We start from the raw sequence: 15,797 nt of genomic DNA, 5'->3' as shown, positions 1-15,797 counted from the left end.
CAAGGTTTCCACACATTTCAGGAGGGATTTTGATCCACTCCTCTTTACAGATCCTCTATAAATCCTTAGGGTTTATTGGTAACTTAAAGTTTCAGCTCCCTCCAAAGATTTTCTAAAGGATTGAGGTCTGGAGACTGGCTAGGCCACTCCATGACCTTAATGTGCTTTTCCTTAAACCATTCCTTTGTTGCCTTGGCGGTATGTTTTGGGTCATGGTCATGCTGGAAGACCCATCCATGACCCATCTTCAGTGTTCTGGCTGAGGGAAGGAGGTTCTTGTCAAAGATTTTACAGTACATGGCCCTGTCCACTTGCCCTTCAATGCAGTGACGTCGTCCTGTACCCTTAGCAAAACAGCCCCAAAGCACAATGTTTCAACCTCCATGCTTGACTGTAGGGATGGTGTTCTTGGGGTCATAGTCAGCATTGCTCTCCCTCCAAACACGGCGAGTTGAGTTAATGCCAAAGAGTAAAATTTTGTTCTCATCTGACAACAGCACTTTTTGCGAAGCCTTTATTATATGTTCTTTGGCGAACTTTAAATGGGCCTGTACATGTGCTTTCTTGAGCAGAGGTTATCTTGTGGGCGCTGTAGGATTTCGTAGTGTGTTACCAATGTTTTGCTTGGTGACTGTGGTCCCAACTACTTTAAGATCATTAACAAGCTCCCCCAGTGTAGTTCGGGGCTGATCCCTCACCTTTCTCATGACCATCCTTACCCCTTGAGGCAAGATCTTACAGGGAGCTCCAGACCGAGGCAGATTGATGGCTGTTTTGTATTTCTTTCATTTCTGAATAATGGCTCCAACAGTTGTCTCCTTCTCACTAAGCTTCTTGCTGATGGTCTTGTAGTCCATTCAAGCCTTTTACAGATCTAAAATCTTGTCTCTGACATCCTGTGGGATCTCTTTGGTCTCGCCCATGGTGGTGGGAGAGGTTGGAATGTAAGATACAGATTGTGTGGACAGGTGTCTCATTCACATAACGAGCTGACATTATGAGTAACTTCTTAAAGTGACAGGACTAATCCGTGTTCCACATGGGGACATAACTAATCTGTGGGAGCCAGAATTCTTGCTGGTTGGTAGGGGATCAAATACTTATTTCACTCAATGAAATGCAAATAAATTTCTAACCTTTACATAATGTGTTTTTTCTGGATTTTTTATTGTTGTTGTTGTTGTTGTTGTTGGTATTCTGTCTCTATCCATTACAATAAACCTAACATGAAAATTACAGACCCTTGATTTCTTTGTTAGAAGGCAAACATTACAAAATCAGCAGGGGATCAAATAAACACTTTCAGTATATAATATGGACTCTAACTTTCACCCAACCATTTCCATCCTAAATACTCCCAATGGAATGCCAGAAAGCAGCTGGGTATGGCGGACCATGTGCAGTGCCAGAATATCAGTCAGTTTATCACCATTTGGAATCTCCAAAATTGAAAGATGGCTACAAGTACAAGTAACAGTGGTATGTGAATGCTGCAAATCCTGTTTCACATACTGTAGCTTTTAAAGCCCTCAAAAATACATATAAACATTACGCTAATTAAATATGTCTTATAATAAGACTGGAAGTCCAGAGAGGGGCTTTTCTGACAGTGTGAAGAATATCTTAGAACAACAGAAAAATTCCTAGTTATATTTCATCTTCCACTGATGGAAATCACAAGTGGGTTCCTAGAGTCTGGTGGTTTTCAGTTAACAAGATCTTACTCTATGTTTACAGAAGAAACAGAACTCTTCTGTGGAGTGTGGTGAGCTTGACAGGTATATTGGTCAAAGTTAACCCTGAATCTTTTAAAAAAGTCGGAGGAGGAAAAACATGACTGATGTTCTTGTAGTGTGTTTAAGTACTTCAATGTCTCCTAATTTGACAAATGCTTGAATCATTACATTACAATTACTGGGTATTTAATGTCTTTTTCTTCACTTTTAAGTTGTTCCAGTACAATATAAAAGGCAATATTGAATATTTAACTGATTTACAATTTTACAGTCAATAAAAACACTGTCTTACAGTTAACACAACATGTACCATAACTCTTTTCATCACATTAAACAAATGTTGTTTTAAACAACAACAGCTGGCTGAAAAAAGCTGTGGTACTGAAGTAGCATTACTGCTTTTTTGGGGGAGGGTGTGAGTTAAAATCGGGGTTGGGGTGTAAAATGTGACAGATAAAGACCTCTTAACACCAGCAAAACCTTTGTAAGTAAACTGTTTTGTGAAACACACACAAACACACCCACACACACACACGCACACACACACACACACTGTATTCATTCTCAGATAACATCATTAAGGGTCATTAGCAAGCCACAGTTATCATACAGTGCATACCACTAAAAGGTGAGATCTGAACCTACTGAGAATGAACTATGGGGGTTTGTGAGAATGTGTTAAATATACAATTCAGAGCTGAATACAAAGACTATTCAGACAATGTCTCCAGGAGGGACACTTCATATGCTGTAATTAAAAAGACACTGGGATGCCATAATTACTTTTGCTGGGATAAATTGGTGTCTGCCTACATTCAACATAATTATGACCTTTGTAAGATCACTTCAGTCACTTCACTCTCACGGGCAAACGAACAGCAATAACAACGTACACAAGCACAAATGAAGATGAACTAGATGAACTTTATATTTTAACAATTATTAAAACAAATGACAGTGTTAGGCTACTAGTACAAATGTTGACGAAACATTTTACACATGAAGTCAGCAAATTAATATAATAAACTTTAACTTTAAATCTTAGACTAGTATTATTTTTAACACATGTTACACATATGTAAATTGTGAATTATTATTATTAATAGTGACGTTATAAAAGACATACTGTAACTATACTGTAGGACAAATTACTAAAAAATAAATACTACAGTAACAAAAATTGCTAGCTTGTAAGCAATGTATGTTAAAACGACTTTCCATAAACAAGACATCAAAAATAATCATCTGTAACGCTGTGGGCTCAAACTCGCACTGAAGTTTTCAATCAGATTTCAGTCACTCACCGTTGACTGCGTGAAGAGCGCTTGAACAATGTCGTGCATAAAGAATCAACGCTTCTGAAGAAAGCGTCCTGGTATTTTCACTTCTTCCAAAGGATGGTGAAGTTCACGCAGATCTGAGCCGCCCTGGCTCTACTCCTCTCTAAATCTCACAATCTCAGATTGTGTGGACAGGTGTCTCATTCACATAACGAGCTGACATTATGAGTAACTTCTTAAAGTGACAGGACTAATCCGTGTTCCACATGGGGACATAACTAATCTGTGGGAGCCAGAATTCTTGCTGGTTGGTAGGGGATCAAATACTTATTTCACTCAATGAAATGCAAATAAATTTCTAACCTTTACATAATGTGTTTTTTCTGGATTTTTTATTGTTGTTGTTGTTGTTGTTGTTGGTATTCTGTCTCTATCCATTACAATAAACCTAACATGAAAATTACAGACCCTTGATTTCTTTGTTAGAAGGCAAACATTACAAAATCAGCAGGGGATCAAATAAACACTTTCAGTATATAATATGGACTCTAACTTTCACCCAACCATTTCCATCCTAAATACTCCCAATGGAATGCCAGAAAGCAGCTGGGTATGGCGGACCATGTGCAGTGCCAGAATATCAGTCAGTTTATCACCATTTGGAATCTCCAAAATTGAAAGATGGCTACAAGTACAAGTAACAGTGGTATGTGAATGCTGCAAATCCTGTTTCACATACTGTAGCTTTTAAAGCCCTCAAAAATACATATAAACATTACGCTAATTAAATATGTCTTATAATAAGACTGGAAGTCCAGAGAGGGGCTTTTCTGACAGTGTGAAGAATATCTTAGAACAACAGAAAAATTCCTAGTTATATTTCATCTTCCACTGATGGAAATCACAAGTGGGTTCCTAGAGTCTGGTGGTTTTCAGTTAACAAGATCTTACTCTATGTTTACAGAAGAAACAGAACTCTTCTGTGGAGTGTGGTGAGCTTGACAGGTATATTGGTCAAAGTTAACCCTGAATCTTTTAAAAAAGTCGGAGGAGGAAAAACATGACTGATGTTCTTGTAGTGTGTTTAAGTACTTCAATGTCTCCTAATTTGACAAATGCTTGAATCATTACATTACAATTACTGGGTATTTAATGTCTTTTTCTTCACTTTTAAGTTGTTCCAGTACAATATAAAAGGCAATATTGAATATTTAACTGATTTACAATTTTACAGTCAATAAAAACACTGTCTTACAGTTAACACAACATGTACCATAACTCTTTTCATCACATTAAACAAATGTTGTTTTAAACAACAACAGCTGGCTGAAAAAAGCTGTGGTACTGAAGTAGCATTACTGCTTTTTTGGGGGAGGGTGTGAGTTAAAATCGGGGTTGGGGTGTAAAATGTGACAGATAAAGACCTCTTAACACCAGCAAAACCTTTGTAAGTAAACTGTTTTGTGAAACACACACAAACACACCCACACACACACACGCACACACACACACACACTGTATTCATTCTCAGATAACATCATTAAGGGTCATTAGCAAGCCACAGTTATCATACAGTGCATACCACTAAAAGGTGAGATCTGAACCTACTGAGAATGAACTATGGGGGTTTGTGAGAATGTGTTAAATATACAATTCAGAGCTGAATACAAAGACTATTCAGACAATGTCTCCAGGAGGGACACTTCATATGCTGTAATTAAAAAGACACTGGGATGCCATAATTACTTTTGCTGGGATAAATTGGTGTCTGCCTACATTCAACATAATTATGACCTTTGTAAGATCACTTCAGTCACTTCACTCTCACGGGCAAACGAACAGCAATAACAACGTACACAAGCACAAATGAAGATGAACTAGATGAACTTTATATTTTAACAATTATTAAAACAAATGACAGTGTTAGGCTACTAGTACAAATGTTGACGAAACATTTTACACATGAAGTCAGCAAATTAATATAATAAACTTTAACTTTAAATCTTAGACTAGTATTATTTTTAACACATGTTACACATATGTAAATTGTGAATTATTATTATTAATAGTGACGTTATAAAAGACATACTGTAACTATACTGTAGGACAAATTACTAAAAAATAAATACTACAGTAACAAAAATTGCTAGCTTGTAAGCAATGTATGTTAAAACGACTTTCCATAAACAAGACATCAAAAATAATCATCTGTAACGCTGTGGGCTCAAACTCGCACTGAAGTTTTCAATCAGATTTCAGTCACTCACCGTTGACTGCGTGAAGAGCGCTTGAACAATGTCGTGCATAAAGAATCAACGCTTCTGAAGAAAGCGTCCTGGTATTTTCACTTCTTCCAAAGGATGGTGAAGTTCACGCAGATCTGAGCCGCCCTGGCTCTACTCCTCTCTAAAGTAGGGCAAACTCCCGTAGCTGAAGGTTAACACGGGCAGCCGCTACACATATCTATGTCCGTCCTCCTGGAAGCGACTGCTGCGAGCTGGCTGGAATCCCGCTGATGGGTCGCGCTGCCCCTCTCTCTCGCTCCGCGCTGCACCGCCGCTGGCAGGAGCGCGAGAGTGCGAGAGCGCGCCTCACATTGGCTCCCCACCGCTGATCTGGAGCGACACGCTGTAAAGCTATGGGAGAATGGCGACGCGCGGGGGCTCGCGACGGGCGACACGTTCAAGTTCACGAAGCAGCTTGAACTCTGTTGTTATTTATGGTAAATGTCGAACTAACAGTAGCTAAACCGGCACTGCACCGTCTGCTTATTGGACACTTATGCTGACGCGAGAATATGTCGACTATAAACATTTCGTAATTCGTATCAACAAAAATATAATAAAGATGTCATAATTGCTGTATTTCTAGAGCTATAGGTTCTGACAAGGTTTCAAGTTCACAAAAGTCAGTATGTTACCTTTTTATGGAATGTTGTCACATGTTTTATTAATCTGTAAAGTTATAAATTGCAGTATTTGTTGCCAGAAATGGTTTAACATTTACATTTTGCTGTTTAATTAATGTCTTCATGCTTCATAATTAATAATAATCTTAAATAAATAGGTTATATTGTCACAACTTACCCTATGGTTTGACAACATGCAAACATATGTTCAATAAACTGTATTTCTTTTTTCTTTTCAGAGCAATAAAAAAGACAGATACAAAACTACAAAAAAGTAAGTCCTCTGGTCTGGAAGAGTCTTTGAAATATGACTCAGTACTGTTTAAGGTAAAGAACTAAATAAACAAAAAGGCTGAGGGGCACAAAGAGCAAAGGAGTGGTATTTGTTATGGTCTACTATGTAGGTACAACATGTTCTTGTCCAGTGACTCTGCTATGGGCTTCTCGGCTCAAAACAGATTTATTAGTTTTTTTATTTGCCCTATCTTTCACATATATCCAAAAGTTTACATCTGACAGCATCAATACAGAAAGACATTGATTAGCATGCATGTCACATCCCTGTCTGTTATTCAAAAATATACATTTATCTGTAAATGTCTATATGTGGTAAAAATATACAGTAGCCTAGTAAGAGAGAGACTGTGGGGGGCTTACTGGGGGTTTCAGCAGGACAACAAATATGTCCCATCATTCACTGTTTATAACCTGATTTCAAAGCCAGTAATAGCTTTTGAAAAAAAAACTTACTGGAGGCAGTAATAATGCTAAACAAACCATAACCAAAAATCGAAAGACCATAGCAGATCTAATGATATATGATTAAGTAGTCTTAAGTTTGCAGTTTTATAAAGTTCAACTGCAGTTCTGGTGTAAAGCCAAGGTTGTCATAAACAAAAATAAAGGCTCTTAGTTCATACGAGTTCATTAAACTAAAAGGTCATGGGGCTCAATTAGACTTTCAGTTTCAGAGCAACGTAGCAAGCCTGAAGGGATTCATTTGCATAATTCAAAACCTGTTAAATCAGGGGCACACACTGCAGCATAAACATTCCCACATGTACTGTACACCCTTGTACTGTACAGCCTCTCATACAAAGCTCATCTCTTTGTCCACTAATCACTTCCCCAAAACTGTTAGGACAAAGATAAAAAGAATAGGCCAATAAAAGTCTATTTTTCTCCTCAGCTTGTTTGAAGCTCTGTTAACTGTTGCATTGTCCTTTTATTAAGATTTGTTTGAGTGAGTACCACAGTCAAGCAGTAAATATCACACAGTTAAAACTCCAGAATAATTTAAATAAGCCAGAATAGACATAAAATGTAAGAAATCATTATTTTTACTTAGAATTTTACAGGGAAGTGAATAAATAACAATTAAAGCTGCTTTTGTCCTTGCACGTGGGAAAATCACATTGGATCCAGGCTGTTGAAATCGGATGACCCTCAGTGTGAGTTCTTGTACCCTGTAGACTCTCTAGAACTGTCACACACATTATACAGCTGTCTACACATTGAAGATTATTCAAATCAGTTTTAAGCTTTTCAATATATGTATGCTACAGACGCAAAACTGTCTGGACATCACAGGACATACTCTTCAGCAGATGTTTTTAATATTGATGGCATTAATATTGTCAGTTGGAAATGTGTTTCCATCTAATTTTCCTTCTCGGAAACCTCTGAGAAACTATACTTCAATCCATTTTTGGTCTTAGAAAGTAACAAAAAGTGTAAATGTAATCTGTGGACCTGTTTCAAATAGGACCTTGACAGCCAGGGCTTCTCATTTCTCCAGCCAATTTCACCATCAGTAGAAGATTCAAGACAAAGGTGGATAGAGAGAAAGAGGAAGAGTGAGAGATAATGAGCTGTTTACCTGGTTTCCTGCAGCTTCATTTAACTTTACTGAAAGTCTTAGGTTCAGAGTTTGATGCATAGAGATAGACAGCTTTTGCAGTTATGAAGTAACTGAAAATAAATCAGTTGTCCTCACTGCAAAAAAAAAAAGAAAAAAGAAAACAATTATATTAATAAAATAGAATACTAAAAAAATAGATGTACTGTATAATGATGTATTTGCAGAATATGACTTAAAATAAGCTGAAAATAAACTTTTAAAAGGAACAAAACATTTAGATATCTTTTCTGGTCAAACTCCGAAATTCTGGTGCAAATTCACCTCTCTCTTGGCTATACTAATACAATAATTGGTCCAGTGTTTATTCCATGTGCTAGACTGGTAAATCACACTTTTGTTGTTGTTATGCATTTATGCATGTCTGTTTTTCTACTTACTATTCAGTCCATGTCATGTTAATCATTTGGGTATCATTTTATTTGATCGTCTACTTTAGATATTGTACTAAGTAACTTTGCACCTATATGATAAATAGCAATCATTAGAATATAAGTACACTTTCTGATTAAAGGGACACTGAGTAGGAATTACTCCCATCTAGTGGTGAAATTGTATTTTGCATTCAAACTAATTTTGCTCTCCAGCGCCTCGCTTTTTCAAATGCGCGTTGCATCTACGGTAGGCGATATGTACCAAAAAGCTTTGACAGGATGTCTTCTAATAGCACTTCGTCGAGTTTTCCTTCAGGTGAACAGGTGTGTTATTTCAAACAAACTGCAACATGACCATAAACAAACGAATGTTACAGTATGAATTACTGACTGTGGAAAACATGAAATATTGTAATTAGTAGTTATGTCTAATTTATTCGTTATATTTTCTGAATTATATGCATTGTTAGATATAAAAAAATATTGTAATATAGATTGTAACACTGACTTACCTGTCGAGAAGAAAACTGGCCACTTCAGTGTCTCTTTTGAAATCTTTATCAAGCATTAGCTCTTTCCACAAAAAGCTTCCCCGACATTAACTCTTGTTTTCTGTAATCTACGGTCACGTTTCCTTTTACGTTCTATTTTTGACTGTTTTGGCGACGATGTTTTCTTCTCCTGTGGCGCGGCATATGTATGGTCCATAATAAGAATGCAATCCAGACTTTTAAACTTGCCGGTGCAGTTTCAAGCGCCTCTCACTGCTCTGCACCTGCGTTTCTGGCTCTGACCGAAAACGCGTTGTGGAAACGCGTTGGCTTAGTACTTTTTGTCCTTCTCTGCTATTATAGTTTTGCAAGATGGCGGAACTACATGGAAGCCTCCGTCGACCTACCCGTCCCATGTATATAAAGATAATAAATTCTTCATTTACGAGGATTAGTTTAAACATTGGCATAGGTATTTGTACACCATTGAGGGCATATTTATGAATAAAAATATTGATTTTAGATAATAAAATACCTAAAAAGTTACTTATTGTCCCTTTAATATCTGCCAACACATTATTTTGATGGTGCACCAACAGAAATTCTAATGACTATTAGGAACTTTTCAAGTATGTCTACTAATTCTACTAATCCTAACCTAACAGTCTACTAATATTGTAATGAGAGTTACTTGAGATGTAGATGCAAATTAATGAAAGATAGTTAGTAGCAAAGTTACTTATAGTTAGTCGTAGAATATCTAAAGTGGAGAACGTCAAACGTGTTACCATCATTTGGTTGTGGTTACTTAAAAAATAAATAAAAACTTTAAGAATGTCCCTGTTGTATACCTACTTTTTGAATCACCACTATATGTGCAATATAACATCCTAAAGCAAAACAGCTGAGAACCATTGAGTATAAGTGAAATGGCAGCGATCCATAACAATAACATAACATGTCATGTGCATTTGGGTGGAAGTTTTGGATCAGAATCATAATGTTATCATATTAAAATATAATGTGTCACTTTCTTCTTGTACTAAATAGCTCATGATACTACATGAATGGGTGACTTATATGGATGGAAAAAATGTTTTGGCCACAATACCACTTTGTAATCCAAGCAAACATCATTCCACCCACAGATAAAAGAGCAATAAAAAAGCAAACAAAGAGGCCAACATAACTCCTGACATGCAATAATGTGAAGAGTTTTTAACCAGATCTGACCGATAAAGACAGGATCTTTATTCATTTTGTTGGAGAGAGCTTATACAGATATCCCGTGGGGTTTCTGGATGAAAATCCTTGCCATATTTTATAATGCCTGCCATATTTTCAGGCCATTTGCCCGTTTAACAAATGCTGCAATAAAGAACGAGAACAAAGTAATGCCATCATGACTTTTGTCAAACAAGAACTAGCAATAAACAGAATCATGCTGGTACTTATTTATAATTTATCACAGATTTTCCAGATGGAAAATCTTACCAATGCCCTGCAGATTGAGGTACTTAAAAGACATGAAGTCAAAGAATGAATTATTGGGAATAAAGCTAAATCAATCTATATGTGAGAAGAGTGCAAGCACCAAGGGTATTACTGGGCAGCATACTGTACACTTCCCGAGCAAGATCATAATTACTCTATTAAGTGACTTCAAAGGAAATCCAAAAATAATGAGTGCAGACTAACACTAAAGTCTGTGCCGCACTTTAATTACTTCAGCTCCTCTGGAGAACTCTTACCAGTAGCCTACATTCTTGCCATTCCTATGATTGTACATGGGCACAAAATGGGATTATACATTTACTTAAATGGATGGTTTCCCAGTAGAGTTTGCCTCAGTCGGGCACTTGACAGTGAGCAGTTTTAGTCAAAGTATGCTACTTCAGAGTCGCTCATTGTGAAGCGAAGCCATTGTGAGGCTAAATTAAACACCCTTTCAATTCAAAGAACCAGTCTGCAACCCTCACTCCAGCCCCAACCGACCCACAGAACAGCACTGTTACAGAGGAGCTTTGTGCTTATAGTTAAGACATTCTGGCTCTTTTCATGGTATGGTGAACTATGCCTTTGCTGTCCAATTGCCTTCATTCGAGACACCCAAAGAGGGACAAATGGAGCCTCAGATCAGCAGCGAGAGAATTTCAGACGGCTCCATTGCCACTTTGTTTCACTACTTTGCAAAGTTGTAGAAGGGGAACGAGTGCAGTGTTAAGCAGCTGAATCCTGCTTTGTTTAGATGCCAAAGCTGTTCCTTTACTGTCAATGGTGTACGCCACAGTGTCCTGGATCTGTGTGTGCAAGTAAAACAGGATGGGGAGTAGTGGATCTACATTGGCATGTTTTTTCAATGTAAGAAAATATTTGTGTGTGTTCACATGTGTGTGCTGTGTATGTGTCACTGTTACATAAGTGCTCTCTGCTGTCCTGAGGGGAGTGGAAACCAGGAGCTTCTGCTCCCTGTAACGTCTGTTAAACAGGCCCAGATAGAATCTGCAGGCTTTTTCTGCACTGGTTTGGGAATCTGCAGGAAGAGATTTAAAGATGGTAAAATTGTGCATGTGGAGTAGGATGTGTGCCTACACAGTTTTTTAAACCAAGGGGATTTTTCAATGCAACTAGGTTTCATGGTTGGATGTCAAAAAAAGCAAAAACAAAATAAAATAAAATGTCTTTTTTTTTTTTTTTTTTTTTTTATTTACATTTAGTCACAGAATTAAACATTTAAAATACATAAAATGCAGTAAAACATAATATTGTGAAAGATTATTGCAATTTAATTATATTATATTTTAAAATGTATTTTTTCTTGTGATGGCAAAGCTGAATTTCAGTAATCATTCTAATATGCTGATTTATTTAGAAACATTTCTTATCATTATCGATGTTGAAACGGTGATGATTTTTTTTAGGATTCTTTGATGAATTCAAGCAAACATAATTTATTCGGAACAGATGTTTTTGATAACAATGTAAAGGGTTTTACTGTCACTTTTGTTAAATTTAATGCATCCTTGCTGAATGAATATATTAGCATGCCTTAAAAAGGTTACTGACCACAAATGTTTGGTTCCCTTTCATAAACAGGTTGCATATAAAACACACAGTAAAACTGTGCACTCATTTTTCACTCACTCACTCACACTGTTGGTCAAGGACAGGCTGTCCAAGCACTACATGGGAACTTTCTCTGTGGGGCTGAACGATTATAATTCCTCCACCATCAGCTTCTGTGATACTAAATTATCTAAAAACAGACTGCTTAGTGACTGCTAGTCAAAGACCTAAATCATCTTTACATCTCAAATCTGACAAGGAAATAGAGGACTGCTGTGAGAAAGTGACTGACTTATTTCTGAAAGTGAGAAATAATTTAATTTTCTTTCTTTATATGCTGATAGAAAGATTCTCATTTGAACCTACAGAAAACTGGGAGGACATATGATGAAGAGGTTTTTGGAGCGGAGACAAAGATATGGTGCACTGGGAAGGATAGTTTACATTTGTCTAGAGTAAAAGTGATAGGATCTAAATTGAGGAAGTAGGGGCACAAAGAGCTGTCTCTGTGATGTTATTGAAATCCATGGAGCAAAGATAAAACTGTGCTTTATCACAAAATGAGGCACAATCCATCTGCATCTCACATAACACTTCCATTACACAAAACACACACACACACACTTTTCCTGCTTGTGTTGAACTTAATAGAGCAGGTGTCAGCATTAGGCCATGATAACATTGAGTTTACAGCCTCCAAACAAATGCAAGGACATACAGGCACTGACAGCTGTTAACTGGGAGCAAACGCACACTTTCAGCCGATTGCGTGACTGACTATAGTGACATTTTGAACTCGCCACAGGGAAAACCCAAGCCATTTCAAACTTTGTTATCATCCTTTCTTTTCTTTCAATGGATTTAGACAAGTATTCAGTTCTGGTGTGCTAGAGAAATGGGTGATGGGTGAGTGTTTGTTGTCATAATATTGCACCTCTTAATATTATTATAACACATGAGAGGTGTAAACACTTCACTTTAGAGCATTCACATTACTCACTGGATCCTATAGACTTTCTTTGCATTTTATTTTGTGGTGAAATCTATGAAATTCTGGAGATAAACATGGCAAAGTGTGCTGAAATTCTAATTTATACTGAAAATACTGACATATAAAATAATTTAGTGATACTATTGATACTATAGTGATTCATGAAACAATGTTAGGAAATTTAGTTGCCAAGGACATCTAATATAATTATAATAAGTTTTGTAGTCATTATGTAGGGGATAATGTACAGTTAGTCAGTCGTAATCACAAAATATCTGTTGTTATTCTCAAGCAACTAGCCATTAAGTGTACACTTGTTATTGTGGTGCATAATGGGACTGCATGTGCACTCAAAAATGTCCACAAAGGTTTTGGACACCACTGGCTGTCCCCTCAAATATTGCATATTATTCAGGGTATATGAGGGTGATTTCGGACAAAGTCAGTGAGACTGTGATGTACTGTGAGACACATGAAAGTATTGCCGTTTTAGTCACTGGGATTAGCTCTGATTTACAGCACTGACATGGACAGCAATATGAGCAAATGAAATCTGTCTTGTACTCACAATATAAAGAGGATTTGAGATATTCAAGTCTACAGTGAGAACTTTCTGCAGCTGAAAAGAACATGACTTAAATAAACCAGCACAATAAACAGCTTCATGTCCAGTGGGTTTTTCTTCTCTTGTTCACTCGACAGCCTTACAGAACGCTTTGCTAAAATTAATGGGTGGATTCATCAATAAGTGATGTAACACTAGGACTCTTCCATCCTGTGGAGCACAGGCCCGTAGTGTGCCACTGTAATGTCTCTAAATTCAGCAGGGGAAAGAATGAACGCTGGATGAGCTGCCACAGCAGCTGTGGAAATGTTATGCTTGGCTGAGACAGCGCTAGCAGCCACAAGTTTTCATGGATGATGCATTGAAACTGGACAAATACTGCTATTGTTCACCAATACAGGCTTTCTGTTCTTCAGCTGGTTAACTTCAGATAAGTATATTTTCACACATGTAGGGCATATAGGAAGATAAAGTTGTTTCAGTATAAACCAGGTAAAACCTGACTCACGTACACACAGAATGTAAGTAATGCTCAGTGCCATTTTGGTGAGCGACCTGTAAAGCACTGTCATTATCTGGAGTGATAGAGTTCAGCTAAATGAAGCAGATTAGAGCCAACTGGGGCTTTCAATCATTAAAAAAATGATTTAGGGTTTTGTGTGGGGATTTTTAAGGATAGTACTTTGCTGCTGTGTTTACAGAATATTTTCAATCATGTTTTCAAGCTTTTCAAACATTCAATTCGATCCTCATACTTCACATTTTCTAGATTTAAATTTACTCACTGATCTGCTTGTTTTTTGCATGATGCATTTAACAGTTAATGTCCAGAGATGTATGTCTTTTTCTATTGTGCTGTTATATTTTATAGAAGTTAAGCATATTGCTGAAGATGAACTAAACATAAAATAAATAACATTTAAATTTTAAACCTTTTTCATTTTTTTTCTTCGTTTTTTTATCTTTGTAGTTCTGATAGTTCTTTCTATTTTTTCTATAAAAAATAATAAATATTTTCTATTTTTGAATAAATATGTTTTTCTGTCTGATAAGAAACTGCATAGCTACACTAAACTATCAAATTAGTGGTAACATGCTATGCTATTAGTAATGCTATGACTGGCAAAGGTGCACTGTTCTCTTAAGAGTGAATTAATGAGTTTTAAAGTACATTAATGTAGGAGATGGGGTGAGACTGAAGGTAAAGGGTAAAAACGCTGTTTAAGGATGCTATAGGACTCTAGGGAGGTTGTCAATGATACAAGAATATAAGCTCAAACCTCAGTACTACTGGTCTTAGGTGGGCTGTGTCTAGAAACCCGTCTGAGAGTGGGCATGACACTGCAGCGCTGGTACTTTAAAGAACAGAATACCTAGAGAATAAATTTACCTACATTTCCAAGAAAAACAAGCATTTAGATATTTAAAGTAAAAGCATGAAAGATTATATATTATTGACAATCTTACTGAGTTAACAGGTCAGTTTAAAGTTGTTTATTTCACATTTATGTCAAATGTACAAATCAGTCACCATAGCTTTGAGTTAAAGCAAAAGATTTTAATTATAAAGATATAACCGTCACTGAAGATGGATAAACCTGACTCAACATGAGCACAGTTAACAATCAGATATGACTGATAATAAAACAACAAATGAAAAACAATCATAAAATCATCTGCTGAGAAATTTCTGGTGTCAGAATGTAGGTTTCATTATGGTGTGTCCTTCAGATGAATTATATCAAATTCAAATCCTTTTCAAGTTCTTGTTAAAGAGAAATTCTTTCGGTTGATTTCATCAGGCTGTTCCAGAAATTAAGTGAAAAGTTAATTTTTTATGCTTTATTAAGTATGACTAAACTTTTACTCATAATGTATTTTTAGATTCTGGTTATTAATCATATATAGAACAGATGTTAACACTTCACATTTCAAAAACATACAAATAATTAAATGAAAAGATATGTGATTAATTAAGTATTGTATTGCAGAAGTACAGAGAGTAACACTTTGTGTGATGGAAGAATGGAAATTATTGAGAACATTTCAGTCTTAATCTACTGTATGTGTCCATCCACATAAGCACAGCAGACTCAGTTTTTCAAACTGAGCATAAGAAATTATACAGAATAAATTTAGCATTAAAGTAAATGATGAAAAAGGAAAGAGCTGGTGTAAATGGAGAATGGGGAAATTGGGGGTCTAAGACTGAAACTGATTCCCCAGCTCACTGACCCTTCATTGAGCATCGCCTTGTGAAGAAAAATGAATCAATGTCTTAAGAGTATTTCAGTCCTTGGTAGTGCAACTGTAGCAAACAGGCAACTATGACACTGTCAAAAGATCTCTGGGATAAAGTTGTGGACAGGCACAAGTCAGAAGATGGATACAAAAAAAAATCAATTATCAATGCCTAGAAGCACAGTGAAGTCTAGCATTAAGAAGTGGAAAGTATTTGGTTCAACACA

At 36.5% G+C, this 15,797-nt stretch overlaps 1 protein-coding gene across 2 annotated transcripts in view; it reads right to left on the bottom strand.

Moving 5' to 3' along the window:
* LOC128026392 (leucine zipper putative tumor suppressor 2 homolog) overlaps window positions 1-5,642 on the bottom strand; it is a 61,173-nt gene extending 55,531 nt beyond the window's left edge. Inside the window, exon 1 of one of the 2 annotated variants that reach the window (XM_052613480.1) lies at window positions 5,284-5,642. The gene's annotated coding sequence lies outside the window, so the exon portion shown is untranslated. Of the gene's footprint in view, window positions 1-3,040; window positions 3,185-5,283 lie in introns of those variants that run through there. The other variant, XM_052613481.1, reaches the window with a different exon arrangement.
* Between the last annotated feature and the right edge of the window lie 10,155 nt (window positions 5,643-15,797).

This window comes from Carassius gibelio, chromosome A13 (assembly GCF_023724105.1).
Source record: "Carassius gibelio isolate Cgi1373 ecotype wild population from Czech Republic chromosome A13, carGib1.2-hapl.c, whole genome shotgun sequence".
Lineage (NCBI taxonomy): Eukaryota > Metazoa > Chordata > Actinopteri > Cypriniformes > Cyprinidae > Carassius > Carassius gibelio.
Note: the sequence above shows the minus strand (reverse complement) of the source record. Positions and strands in the feature narration are given on the sequence as shown.